A 15,177-nucleotide genomic window follows, 5' to 3' on the forward strand; every position below is an offset into this window, starting at 1 on the left:
TTTACTGCCCCCTTGTGTCTTGTTCAGGGCCACAGGGGGCAGAGAGGGACAAATTCCTGCTCTTCTTCTGATAATTGGCAGTCCTCTCATTGCATGATCAAAAATCTATGATTAAAGGCTGGGTGCAGTGGCTCACGGCTATAATCCCATTACTTTGGGAAGCTGAGGTAGGAGGATCTCTTGAAGCCAGGAATTTGAGATCAGCCTGGACAATTCGAGATACTGTCTCTAAAATCAATCAACCAATCAGTCAGTCAATCAATCAAGCAATCCAATTAGCTGGAGGCAGTGTTACAAACCTGTAGTCCCAGCTGCTAAGGAGGCTAAAGTGGGAGGATCCCTTGAGCCCACGAGTTTGAGGCTGTGATGAGCTATGATTACACCTCTGCACTCCAGCCTCAGCAGCAAAGCCAGACCCCGTCTCTAAAAATAAAGTAAAATAATAAAATAAAATAAATCCCTGATTACATGGGATAAACCAGATAAGAAGCCTCTGGCAGGACCCTGGCAGGCTCAGCCAAGTTGGCCCCTATCCCCTGGAAGAGTATGTAATGAACACTGGAGGAGGCTGTCCATGCCCTCCAGAACCTCCCAGGCAAGAGCAGCTGAGCCCTCTTGGGTGGACCCTCTGCATCACCCCTGCCTGGTGGCTGCTCGGCCTGTGCCCAGATCGCTCCATCTGGGGACAGTTCTGACTGGGTAGGCACCCCCTGTTTCCAAAGACAGATCTGATACGGCTGCTTTTCCTTGTAATTCACCCTAACTGTGTGTCTGTAGCTCCCTGCTCCCCTCTGTGGAGACCCACAGCAGAAGCGAAATCCCACTTCCCCAAGACAGCGCTTTCCATACTCAGGGGGACAGCTCTGTGACCTGTTCCTTTGCTTGCTCCTGCTGTGAGGTGGTTCCAACCCCTCCCTGTGCAAATTTCTCCAAAACAAGGCCCACGGGTCACAGCCCTCCTGAAGCATGGGCCGCAGCCATGTTTACACATGCTTACTCTGGCTCGACATAAAACCCACCTTCGCTCACTGGAAATACCCAGTGGGCTGCTGCTAATTTTTCCACAGAAATAAGGCAGCAGCCAAAAGACCCATGATGCTGACAGGGCTTAAGCCAGGCAGGGACAAGCATGACTCCATCTGCACACATTGGAGTCAAACATTCACAGAGCAGGTAAGGGTGAGAGTCGCTCACTACTGTGACAGCAAGAATCCCACCTTCAGACGGGACGGTCTTGAACTCCCTTCAAACCATCTGAGAAGGCTTTCTCAAGTAGGAGGTGAGATTCCAGAGGCTACAAGAAAGACAGTGAGAAAACCTGGTGTTCGAGGCTGCCGGGGGCACTTGACAAGCCCCAGGAGGGGACATTCAGAGCGTTGAGTGTGGAGTGGTTTGCAGAAGGGACTTTAAGGTCAGACAGCTATGGAATCACAGCTCTGCCATGTCCCGCTTCTATGTTCCTTGAGCAAGCTAATGGCCATCTCAGAACCTCACTTTCCTCATCCATAAAATGGGGACAGTGGTTCCTCTTAGAGTATTTCTGTCCATTCAATGAAATCATTTGTATAACACATTTGGCCCAGGACCTGGTACCTAGTGCCCTCATATGATTACACACACACACACATACCACACACTATATACATAAATATATGTATATATACATATGTATGTGTATATATATACACATATATACTATTACATGGTCATGGTTTCAACAACAAATAGGGCTCTGAGCAGAAGAGGAGAGTATTAAGACGTGTGCTTTTTTTTTTTTTTTTTTTACTGTCTCACTCTGTCACCCAGGCTGGAGTACAGTGACACAATCACAGCTCACTACAACTCAACCTCCTAGGCTCAAGCCATCCTCCTACCTCAGCCTCCCAAGTAGCTGTGACTACAGGTGTGTGCCACCATGCCCAGCTAATTGAAAAAAAAACTTTTTTTTTGTAGAGATAGGGTCTGACATTGTTACCCAGGCTGGTCTCAAACTCCTGGCCTCAAATGGTCCTCCACCTTGCCTTCTGAAAGTGCTAGGATACAGGAGTGAGTCACCTTATCTGGCCACGATACGTGCTTTGGATCTGAAGTCCAAAGAGAAGGGTCCTTTGCTAGAGATTTGGTGAAGAAAGATCTGGCCAAAGACTTCAGGCCTGGGCTTTTGTTGAGACTGTTACTTCTAAACAGGGCAGTTTCCTCCCAGGTGACCCCTGGACCTCAGCTTTCTCATCTTAAAAAGTGAGATCCTGGCCAGGCATAGTGGCTCACAATCCCAGCACCTTGGGAGGCTGAGGTGGGCAGATCACCTAAGGTCAGGAGTTTGAGACCAGCCTGACCAACATGGTGAAACCTCATCTCTGCGAAAAACACAAAAATTAGCCGGACATGGTGGCAGATGCCTGTAATCCCAGCTACTCAGGAGGCTGAGGCAGGAGAATCACTTGAACTTGGGAGGCAGAGATTGCAGTGAGCTGATACTGTGCCACTGCACTCCAGCCTGAGCTATAAGAGTAACACTCTGTCTCAAAAAAAAAAAAAAAAAGTGAGGTCCTTTTCAACTCTGAAGATACTAGAGTCTCTAAGTAGAGAGATTTGGCACAAAAGAAGGAAGTTGACAAAGGTAACCAGGTGATCTGGAGCTCCTTGCTAAAGAACTGTGAAACAGAAAATCTGAGGGGGGAAACAGAGTCACAGTTTGAGAAAGAAAAAAATGCCCCTAAATACTGCCCAAAAAGACAGGCACAGAAGGATGGTCAGAACCACAGGGAAAGCAAAAACAGGTGTAAGATGCAATCAACAAAAATTATAAGGAGAAACTACATGTATTTTTTTTCATGGATAAAAATACAAAGAACACCAGAAAATAATAACTCACATTTGCAAAGTGCTAGCACATATATTATTTCATTTTGTCCTCTAAGCACAGTTGAATACAGTTGTTATTACCCTCTTTGTTTTGCAACAAGGAAGCAACGTCTCAAAGAAATACGCTTCCCAGTGTCAACAGTTTACCAAGGACGGAGCTAATTCTCACATTCATTACATTGATACATTCCAAAGCTATGTTTTCTGTCTCCACATCTATGTTCTTACCATAACAGTGTCAGCCGGCATGGAGCTGTATAATGAGTCATTGCATTTTTTAATTTTCTTAACGTCAATCTACTGTTTTGATAATAAAATTTAAAATGTTAAATTCGTACATTCTTGTTAGAACCTTTACCTATCCTCTTTACATCTCACAGGATCTGAAAAGAAATTCTTGATTTTGATGCCATTCCGTTCCCAGTTGCATTTCTCAGCTGCTTCAGACAGATGTGTTTTTATCCGAGCAGGTGATGCGTGTGAAGTCACTGAGGGTGAACTCCTGCAGGTCCTCATATTAATCATTCTGTGTTTTGTCAACTGTCACCCAAAGACAGACACTTATATTGTTTGCTCAGTGAAAGGGAAATTTTATGCATTTTGATTTTTTTGCTTTTCAAATGTGAATCACTTAAAAAGCACACAAAGTTACCCAGACTTCAAGCCTAGTTAATGTAATAAATTTCTGATCTTTGAGCATGCAGCTACACAATTTAATTTCTTACAGTTTTTTAGAGTTTGGAAAGAAAACATGAGCCTTTCTGCTTTTTTCAGCTCTCAAAGGACTTTTCTGCTTAGAACAAATTCATCTAAAGGAATATGCTTTTTTTTTCTGTGCACATAGAAAAGTGGAACAAAATCCAAGGTCATTTACTAACCCGAGTGTTACACTCCTGCTCTAACTCTCAGGAGGAGACTGTGTACTCTGCATCCTTTAACCCAGCTTAATCTGACTTATCCCTGGGTAGAGAAGCTTATACACACTGAGTCAGGCCCACAGGCAAACAGGACCAGGAGGCTGTCTTCAGCGGAGGTACCAAAGGACCTTCAGTGATACCTTCCAGTGCGATATTAAGATTTGTAATATCACATTATTTTCCTTTATCTCATCTGGTCCTCAGGACACTCCTCCAAGATACATAGGACAGGTAACATTCTTGCTAAAGCCCAGACAGACTTGACAACCTGCTCAGAGCCACAGGACTGTAGACTTGGCTAAGCCTAGCAGCAAAGTGCCTCCAAAGCTATGCCCTTCACAACATTAACAGTATATTCCAGACAGCCTCACAGTCCTTTCACAGCTACGATAGATACAACATTCATGAAAATATGAACACGGGCTGGGTGCTGTGACTCACGCCTATAATCCCAGCACTTTGGGAGGCCAAGGCAGGTGGATTACCTGAGGTCAGGAGTTCAAGACCAGCCTGGTCAACATGGTGAAACCCCATCTCTACTAAAAAGCTCAAAATAATTAGCCAGGTGTGGTGGTGAGTGCCTGTAATTCCACCTACTCGGAAGGCTGAGGCAGGAGAATCGCTTGAACTCGGGAGGTAGAGGTTGCAGTGAGCCGAGATCGTGCTATTGCACTCCAGCCTGGGCAACAAGAGCAAAACTCCATCTCAATAAAAAGAGATATGAACTTCCCCGGAAACTGTCTTTACTTCCAACCTGTAGCACTTCTGAGAGACAACACTTCATGGCCTAGGTCCAGCCCTGGCTTGGCTACTCCCCAGAAGTGGAACCTTGGTCAATCACTTCACTTTAGTTCTCTCAACTGTGATCCAGCAAGGATGTGTCTGCTCTGCCTGTCCCTTAAAGATCAAGTGATTTGTGAGACGGATCATGAGGACAGTAGACATTCTTACTGTAAGTTTAAAACTCTCTGCAAACAGATCTTCCTATAAGTTATCTTCACACAATACTTGTGAGTTCTAAGATGCTCCTCTTCTAATGGTCCGAATTCAGTTCAGCCTTGGAGGGTTTATAGATTTCTATTATTTTCCTTCTCAGCCTTCGTTTTCCCAAACAGAGGGGTCAGGATGTTTCTGGCAGCTCCTGATAGAGCCCCTGTAACCATGAAAGCACTGAGTGAGGGGCACAACCCAAGGAGAGGAAAAGGTTTCCAGTTGAATTCCAAAGTCCTCCCTGAAAACATCCAGATTCCATTGGTCTTTCTGGCTGTGACCACCTTGGAACACCCATAAGTAGGTTCCATTCAAAATTTTATGTTATAACTGCCTGGACCACTTCCTCGAGTCAAAATATCTGGCTCAGGGCCTATGGCCCTAAGGTGAGAGTCATGATGCATTTTGCAGAGATGTTCTCCCTTCCACTTTAGCAAATCAAAACCTACTCCCTCAGCCCCTGACTCTTGCTTAGTTTTTACGCATTCCATAAACAATTCCTTATGGTGTACCTGTCATGGTTCACATGCCGCTCAGGCTGCTAAAATATAGCAGGAACAGCCTGACTCTGTACCTGTCCCTCATGAACTTTGCCTTCAGTGAGGAGGCTCATGCCCCTTTATCCTTGCCCTCCTCACCTTGGGGCCTGGCTGCTAGAAAAACAATAGCTAATGTTTATTGAAGCCTCTTTATGTGCAGTGTCTTCATAGCGACCTTATACATACTTTCATTCCCATTTTACAGATGAAGAAGCAACCGAGGCTCCAAAAGGGTAAGTAGCTCATGCCTGTAATCCCAGCACTTTAGGAGACCTGAGGTCAGGAGTTCAAGACCAGTCTGCCCAGCATGGTGAAACCCAACTCTACTAAAAAAAAAAAAAAAATTAGCCAGGCATGGTGGTGCACACCTGTAATCCCAGCTACTGGGAGGCACAAGAATTGCTTGAACCCAAGAGGCAAGCGTTGCAGTGAGCTGAGATGGTGCTGAGTGTGTGACTCCAGCCTGGGTGACAGAGTGAGACTTCATCTCAAAAAATAAAATAAAAGGGGGATAATTTGCCCAAGACCACATAGCTGACAAGTGCTGGAAACGGGGTTTGCATCCAACTCCATCTGACTTCTGAAACTGCTTTTCATGTTGCTCTGTGCTCTCTGTCCAGTCTCCCAATTCAATATCACCTTCAGACATGGAAACGTTTTCATCATCTCTTCCTCCAGAGAATTCATGAAGCTTCAGTAAGGTCTGTCCACACAGAGATTCTTGGGGAGTGTTACTTGAAAATGCTTTGTGCAGACAAGCTTCCAGTTTTCTCTATGGTGGGGTTTTCTGTTGGAAACAGCTCCCTATCTGTAAGGCAATATAACATAATGGTTCAGAATGTAGACCAGAGTATGGCTTTTTAAAATGCTGTAGCGTGCACAGTTTCCTCCACCGTCTGTTGGAATTCTGATTACACTCCTGACAAGCTTACTATCTGAATCTCAGTTTCTTCATCCACAAAACAGGGAGAATGACATCTATCTCAGGTTGTAAAGATTGAATGAGATAACATCAATGAAAATGGTAGTGTATGGTATTGTACAACTTTATTATACAATTTTTCTCTTAATCATAAGTTTTTCAATAGCCTGGGGTGTTGGGCCTCTCTGACATATTAAGAAAGTCTAAAGCAAATGTCACAAACTTGCTGCTGTCAAGCTGGATTCACAGATGTATTTCATTCCATTTGGACAGTATTATTATCTGAATTAATTGCCAGAATTTAAAAATCCAAAGAAGTCTGGTCTGCTTGTTAACACTGACCAGTACTTTGCCTATACCATGCACTCCATAAATACTTACTAATTGATTGATATAATTCATTTGCATCTTCTCAGAAGGTCTAACACAAATCTAAGCAATCAGTTAGTCAATCAGTAAGTCTTTATCGAATCTCTACTATGTGTCAAACAAATAGTTGCTTAATAACTTAATTGCTTCCTCTGGTCTCCTCATCACAAAGAAAAATTACTGTGTCCTATAAAATAACCCTGATTGAATGAATCATAGCTCTACCTTCATGAGATGGTTCACACGTACTTTCTTCAAAGTAACCAGGAGAGTCTAGGTTTCTAGAATTATAGATTTAAGGAGTATGGGCAATGGATGGTTGAGACCTTGGTCTCCGAGTCAGGCAGACCTGGATTTGAATACAGGAACCACCATGTGGAAGGCCTGTGACCTGGAGCAAATAATCGACTTCTCAAGCCTCCCTGCTGTCCTCCTCTGTAACCCAGACGGGAGAACAGCATCTACTATATAGGGATGTGGGTATGAAATGAGATCATGTGGGTAGAGCCATCCATAGACTAAGTGTGCAGTGGCTATTAACAATCGGATGCGCAGAACATGGGGACTAGAAGGAACATCAGAGGTCCTCTCTTCTAAGCTGTTCCCTTAAACTTCTGATTCCAGAGCAGCCCTCTTTGTAGCACAGCATTTGAGAGGTCGGGATTCTAAAGACCCACTTCCTATGCTTGGTCTATCCTCCAAGGCCTCAGCCCATACCTCAGAGTCTGAGGCTGCCCCAGGCTCCTTTGGTTCAACACCAAACCACAGGCTCTGGCATAGGAGTGAGTTCAGGGCCTCAAGGCTAACCCCAAGGTTAACCAGCCAGCCATCTTCAGCCCTGTCTGGACCCACCTGAGTCCCAACTGCTCTGGGTTCCAGTTTTGGGGTGAGGAGTGAGGAAGCCAGAGAGTCCTCATGTGCCACCACCTTATCCTCCTCTCAGCACCAGGTACCCTGGCTGTCCACTCACCCCAAGTGCCTGGCAGAGCCAGTTCTCCCAGTCTGTACTTGGCCAGGGCTGGTGTGAGGCAGAGCAGCTGAGTCACTGCCCCTGGTTCAGTTTAATTACCCACGTGTGCAGATGACACACACAGAGGGGCTAACCAGGGGTAATTACCCCGGGTGGGGTGAGCCCAGCTGACTAAGAATGCTTTGTTCTAGATGCAGAGAGATGGGAGAACATGGCCAGGAGTTTTTCCTGAGTCTGGACCTTGTCTGGCCCTCCAAGACCCCCTTCCAACCATCTCCCAGCACTTCCAAAGGCCATCGGGCTGAGGTCCTAGACAGGGAGGGTGCATGTTCACAAATAGTATGAGTTGCCACCTGCCAATTGTGTGTTTCTAGGCCCAGAGACCAGCTCATGGGACATGGGCCCCCCCGTTTTGTCTCCTCCAAAGCCACGAGGTGATCAGAAGGGGCAGACCCATTCATTCATTTCATAATACAATTTTAACAGCTTTATTGAGATAGAATTTACATACCTTACCATTCACCCATTTAAAGTATATCAGTTTTGGTATATTCAGCATTGTGTAAGATCAACCATCACCACAATACATTTTAGAACAATTTTGTCACTCCCAAAAGAAACACCCTGCTCTTTAGCAGTCACTCCCCCTTTCTCCCCAGATTCCCTCCCCCAGCCCTAGGCAACCACAAATCTATTTTCCATGTCTGGTCTGTCGATTTCTCTATTCTGGACATTTCCTATACGTGGTCTTCTGTGGCTGGCTCCTTTCATGCATCATGATGTTCTCAAGGTCCATCTGTGCTGTGGCTTATGTTGGGACTCAGAAAACAACACCTCAAAATAAAAACCTCAGAAGCAAAAGTTTTCCTCTGACCTGCTCCTGCCCTCCTGTTTCTTAGTCCCATTCTCCCCCAAGGCTGCCGTGGAGACTGGAGTCCCTCTTTTCCAAGGCAAGTCATAGAAACTCCTTTTCTCCAAAGCTAGACATAAAACCTAAAAGTATCACTCTTCCCTGCTCCACACACCAGTGTAAAAACTGGCAGTAAAACATGATCAGACCTACCTTGTCTGACTGCCGATCGTTAGACCCTCATGCCCAGAAAGAAGGAACACATGCTCAAGAGGCCAAGAAGAATCTACATGAACAACCTTGCTGAATTTCCATACTCAGTCCATTAGCGTTACATCAACCTTTTTTGTCCAATCATATTTCTACAGAGCTGTCCATACCTTGTTGAACCTAAGCAAAAAATGGACAACTTCCCCTGTATCTTTGGGTCTTCATTCTGAAGGCTCCTGTGTCACCTAAAACTATGACCAAATAAATGTATATGCCTTTTCTCCTATTAATCTGCCTCATGTGAGTGATTTTCCACAAAACTTCTGAGGGTAAAGGGGAAGTTTTCCCTTGGCCTTGACTCTTATATCAGTAGTATTTCATTTCCTTTTATTGTGAATAACTGTGGGTAATACTCCATTATATGGATATGCCACATTTAGTTATCCATTCATCAGGCGATGGCTGTTTGAATTGTTTCCCCTTTTAGGCTATCATGAATAATAGTGCCATCAACATGAATGCACAAGTTTTTGTGTGAGCATATATTTTCAGTTCTTTTGGGGATATTCTTAGGAGTGGAATTGCTGGGTCATATGGCAGCTCTGTTAACCTTCTGAAGAAATTTTCAATAAGTAATAATTTTCAACAAATAATTTTGAGGGCCTCCTATATGCAAGATCTGGGCTAAGTGCTGGTAGTTCTGAACAAATCTGTGAAAAAGTAGGAACAAATTCTGATGAACAAAACATAAGGATTCTAATAAGGAATCCACATTTTAGTAAGTGCTAAGGATTACAGAAATGAGCCACCAAGCTAGATGAGCTTGTTAATGTCTACAAAAAAAAGGACGGATAGAATTTTGATTAGGATTGCGAAAAATATTTAGATCAATATGGGGAGAAATAAACAATATTGAGTCTCATGATCCATGAACATGGTCTATCTCTCTATTTTTTTAGGTCTTCTTTAATTTCTCTCAGAAACGTTTTTTAGTTTGCAGTGTATAGCTCTTACATACATTCTATTAGATTTATCCCTAAAAATGTCCTGTTTTTAGGGATAAATTTAAAATATGTATTTTTAAAAATACCTATTTTCAATTGTTCATTGCTAGACATGCAGTTGATTTTTTCATATTGACTTTGGACACTTTGGCCTTGCTAAAATTACTTATGAGATATTTTGTCAATTCCTTGAGTTTTATTTTACTGCAGATGTTGTTTGTCAGTAAAACAGTTTTACTTGTTTCTTTCCTATATATATACCTTTTATTTGTTTTTAGTACTTTGCTTTTCTAATACAATGTTGAATCGAAATGTCATTATTTCTTGCTAGGGGTTTTAGTACAATATTGAATAAAAGTGGGAGAACTGGCACCTTTGTCTTGATCCTGATTTTTGGGATAAATCATTCAGTCTTTCACCATTTAAAAATATGTTACATATCGATATAAATGTCCTTCATCAAATTGAGGATGTTCATAGTTTCTCAAAAGTTTTAAATCATAAATAGAAGTTAAAATATGTCAAATGCTTTCTCTGCATCTATTGAGATTTTTTTTTTTTTAGTATATTGATACAGTAAATCACATTGATGTCACTACCGGATTTATGTTTTTAAAGATAACTCTCAGAGGTAAACCAGAAAAAGGCAGGGAGAGTAGTTCAGAGGTTCCTGTTATTATCTAGGTGAGAGATGATGGGGACTTGGGCCAGGCTGGTAGCCACGGATCTGTTTTAGAAGCAGAGCTGAACTGGTGCAAGATCACATGAAGGAAATGAAGTTAAGATCACTCCAAAGGTTTTACTTAGATAGCTGATTGGATGAAAGTGCCATTTCTGTCTCATATAAAGGAAGAGACCCTTTTTTGGTGAAGGTCTTGGAGCCCTGTAGTTCTTGAAATGTTCCTCTACATACTGAGCCACTTTGCCATCAGCACAGAGGAGATTTCAAGGCTGGATCCCAGAATTTTAGGTAGACTAGGGGCCTGGTATGGGCTGTGCCAGTCCCCAACATTAGTGTGTGAAGGAGGGTCAGCCTCTGACCCCTAAATAGAACCCACTTGGTAAGAGGCATAACTAGAAATGGTCTTTATGGAAAGGAGGACAGGAAGGGACTTTCTGGGACAGCACCTGGCTCTTCCCTCAGAGATCTCTTTCAGCTTCTCTAGTGAGGATCAGAGAGACTGGGGGAGAGGAAGGCCAGGATAGAGATGAGACACAGGAAATGACGTCACTAAATGATCCTGACCTCGTGATCACAGTCGGATACAAGCAGCCTTAGACAATCAGAGATAGGGAGAAGAAAGCGGCAAAGAAGAGAATGAAGGAGAAAGAAAAATATATTATGTCATCCATAGGAACAACAATGGCAACTCTGACCAGTGCTGGAAGCTTGGGGATAAATGAATTAATGGTGCACATACAACTAACTCACCCTAGGTGAGAATCAGAGTGCCACAAAAACACTTTAGGTTAACCAGAGCAATGGTTTTCATTCCTGACCTCATGTCAAAATCATCAACGGGAAGCTTTTACAAATCACTGATACCTGAGCCTCAACCCAATCAAATCTCTTGAGCATTGGTATTTTTTAAAGAGACTCCTTGCCTATTCTAATTAGCAGCCAGAACCAAGAACCCTTGTTCTAGCCTAACTTCTCCATCTTACAGAAGAGGAAGGTGAGAAGCAGTATTGGACAGAGACTAGAGCTAGGATGACCGATGTCCTGGTTTGCCCAGGACTGAGGGAGTTTCCGGGTTGCAGAACTTTCAGTTCTAAAACCAGAACAGTCCCAGAATGTGGGACTTTTAGTGCTAAAACTGGGAAAGCCCTGGGAAAACCTGGATGCACTGGTCATCCTAAAACTCTCTATTTTCTCATCTCCCTGAAATGAGGGAGAATTTCTTTCCACTTGAAATTATAGAATAGGTGATTAGTGAGTCCCGGGCAGTCCATTAGGCCATTGGGTATCTTGCTATTTGATCAAACCCATAATGTGGCAGAGCTTGTGTTTCTAGCTGCCCTTCAGGTCATGACAGCTCCCAGATCCAAATAAAAGCAGTCAGTTAAACTCCAGGTCTAATTAACTTCCGGCCCCCTAAGCCAGGAGTCAGTATAGAAGCAGGAGGTCTCAGGTGAGAGTATGGGCAGCTCTGCCTTGACATCCGTTTCCACACTGGTTTCCTTCTATACTGGTAAAGGAGGGGCTTGTTTTTGGCTGAATCCTCCTGTGACATGCTTTCATGTCACCATGTGCCTCTCTGTAGCACTAATCACAGACATAATTTTATATTTGTATGATAATGTGATGGATGTCTGTCAAGCTTTTAAGCTCAGTGAAGACAGGCCATGTCTGTTTCTGCTCATTATTGCATCTAAGTGGGTGACATGTAGTAGGGACTCAATAAATGAAGGAATAAATAATGAATATCATTACCTATTCTTGTGCCCAGGGAATAATATTGTCTTGTATCCTTCTATCAACAGAAGATTTCAAACCAGTGGGAGATGTGTGTTAAGTCTTTGTCTAGTGGGGCCCACACTGTTATAGTAAATGTAATCCATGTGTATCTGCAATGTAGAGGCACAGGAATATAAATGTGCCTCTACAAAAATGGGTGGTGATGGCTTTGCTGGGAGGTCTCTCTGTGCCAGTGGCTGCCTGAGAAAAGGCTGCTTCCAAAAGGAGAGCTGCTGGCTACCCTCATGTCCAGTCCCATGTGCCTCCCTGCCTCAGTGACCTTTGCCATCTTTAGTAATATCCATGACATTCAGACCTTGCCAGGCAGGGCCTCTCACATTCCTCCTACCTCCTTGTGGATGGCCCATGAATTTATCATCATTATCATCACATCTTCACTAAACAGCCTCATGTTCAAGGTACTGTGCTAAATCCTGGGGAAGTAGGGCTGGGTGGGAGCTGGTAAGATAGTGATGAATGAGTTATGACCCAGCCTGTTTTACCATTCAGCTAGTGGGGAAGATAAGATACATGCTTAGAAAAAGCATAGGCTGGGTGTGGTGGCTCACACCTGTAATCCCAGCAGTCTGGGAGGCCAAGGCAAGAGGATCACTTGAGCCCAGGAGTTTGAGACCAGTCTGGGCAACACAGTGAGACCTCATCTCTACAAAAAATAAACAAAATTAGCCGGTGTGGTGGGGGACAACTTTATTCCCAGTTACTTGGGAGGGTGAGATGGGAGGATCACTTGAGCCTGGGAGGGTGAGGTTGCAGTGAGTCATAATTGTACCACAGCACTCCAGCCTGGGTGCAGACCAAGAAGTTGTCTCAACTGTCTCAAAAGAAAAAGAAAAAGCTTATCAGACTACAGGGCAGTCTGTAATAAATCTCAGAAAGGTGGTACACCTGATAAGTGGTGCTCAATTTCAGAGGAGGGAGAGTTTGAGATAGAACTGTGGGTTGGGCTGAGCTAGAATGTTCCTCATTGCATCATCCGCACTCCCCATTTTCCATGCTCAGATACCAGCTTTTGGACCTCACCCCCATCCTCTCACTACACTGCCCAAACTCAAGGAGTCTCTTGGAGGAAATGCTTGCCGTGTCGTTCTAGAACCGGTGCAATGCCTTGTACCTTGCAGTAACTCCTTAGAATGCTGATGAATGTAGAATGAGAGAAAGAATGAATGAGTCAAGAGACCACCCCCAAAGGCACTCATCACCCTGAGAACAGCTCAGCTCTAATGGGGTGATGCAGTACTCCTGGGTCTTACCCCACTGATCCTGATTAGGAAGATCCCACGATGAAGTCATCCCCGCTGAGTCATTTCCTGGGAAGTGGCTTGGAGAACAAGCTCTCTTTTGGCTTGCTTCCGGGACTTGGCTTAGGGCGCCACCTGGTGGCAGCCCTAGGAAAGGTTCTCCTCACTTCACTCCACCATGCTGGCCAGCCTGAGTCCCCCAGGCTAGAACAAGGGGAAACCAGGGCCCCACACAGCGCAATCAACCCTCTTCCAAGTCCTCCCCTCGCATGACTATATTCCCACGGTGTGGCTTTGGTCCTGAACATCCTCTTGAGGAAAGATGTCACCATATGTAAGCTTCTGAGATGTCCTTAAGCCATCCCGCTCTCGGGGTTACCCAGCCCATGTATGGGCAGAGCTAGGGGGAACTCTCCAAAACTTAAGGATTCTGGAGGGGTCTTAAAATTTCCCAGTGTTACCTCCATATCTGCATCCTATTCATGCCGCTCCTTCTGTACACCATGCACCCCATAGACAACACCCCAGCCTCCACTCCCCAGAGTGAAGAGCACACTTTACTGAACGTCTAGAGTCAGGGGCAGGTATCAAGTGGTCAGGGGCGGAGTGGTGGGGTAGGGGGTGCAGACACTGGCAACTCCTGTAAAGCTGAATGTTAGACATCCCTGTTCAATCCTGTGCAGGATGTGAGAGTACAGGGATTAGGTCAACGCGACACCATGTGCAGACCTAACCTTATAGTGGGAAGATGGCTCCAGGGCAGCTGGGGTCCATTCTGGATTGGAGAGTACTGTGCTGTGCAGATAGACAAGACAAGAGCCCTGCTCTCAAGAAACTTACATTCTAGTAAGGAACGGGAGACAGGTAACAGACAACTGAACAAGTAAGGAAACTGTTGATCTCTGTAGGATGAAGTGTCATCAAGAAAAGAAAATGACATGAAATGATAGGAAGTGGTCGGTGGGGCCGGGCGCGGTGGCTCACGCCTGTAATCCCAGCCCTTTGGAAGGTCCAGGCAGGTGGATCGCTTGAGCTCAGGAGTTTGAGACCAACCTGGGAAATATGGTAAAACCCTGTCTCTACAAAAAATACAAAAACTAGCCAGGAGCATGCCTGTAGTCCAAGGTACTTGGGAGGCTGAGGAGGGAGGATCACTTGACCCTGGGAAGTTGGGACTGCAGTGAGCCGATATCTAGTCCTGTGCTAGATATGTCTCCAGCGTGGGTGACAGAGCCAGATCCCCCCCAAAATAAATAAATTAATTAATTACAAATATTTTTGGCCAGGTGCAGTGGCTCATGCCTGTAATTCCAGCACTTTGGGAGACCGAGGCGGGCAGATCAGCTGAGGTCAGGAGCCTGGACAACATGGTGAAACCCTGACTCTACTAAAAATGCAAAAAAGTTAGCTGGGCATGGTGGCACGCACCTGTAGCCCCAGTTACTTGGGAGGCTGAGGCAGAAGAATTGCTTAAACCCAGGAGAAGGAGGTCGCAGTGAGCCGAGGTCATGCCACTGCACTCCAGCATAGGCAATCAAGCGAGACTTTGTCTTAAAAAAAAAAAAAAAAAAAGAAGTGAGTGGTGGGAAAGAAGAGAGTCACCTCTAAAAATTACATCAGTGATCTATCTAAGAAGATGACGTCTGATGACATCTGAATTGTGAGAAGGAGACAGAGAGAGAGGGAGGAGAAGATTGAACAGTGAGGAAGGAAGACACGGAGACAGGAGAAATGGTGGTTCACTTTAGGGTGATGCCTCAACAAGAGACTCCCGTGGCAAGACACCCAACATGATTCTCAAGCCAGGAAGATCCATGTGCGCAT

The 15,177-nt window shown here is 44.6% G+C and overlaps 1 long non-coding RNA gene across 1 annotated transcript in view; it reads right to left on the minus strand.

The window, feature by feature from the left end:
* Positions 1-2,806: 2,806 nt before the first annotated feature.
* Positions 2,807-15,177, minus strand: part of LOC108593733 (uncharacterized) — a 46,029-nt gene continuing 33,658 nt past the window's right edge. Inside the window, exon 4 of the long non-coding RNA XR_004731039.3 lies at positions 2,807-6,119. This is a non-coding gene — a long non-coding RNA (uncharacterized LOC108593733). The remainder of the gene's footprint in view (positions 6,120-15,177) is intronic.

Source organism: Callithrix jacchus, chromosome 10, assembly GCF_049354715.1.
Source record: "Callithrix jacchus isolate 240 chromosome 10, calJac240_pri, whole genome shotgun sequence".
Classification (NCBI taxonomy): domain Eukaryota; kingdom Metazoa; phylum Chordata; class Mammalia; order Primates; family Cebidae; genus Callithrix; species Callithrix jacchus.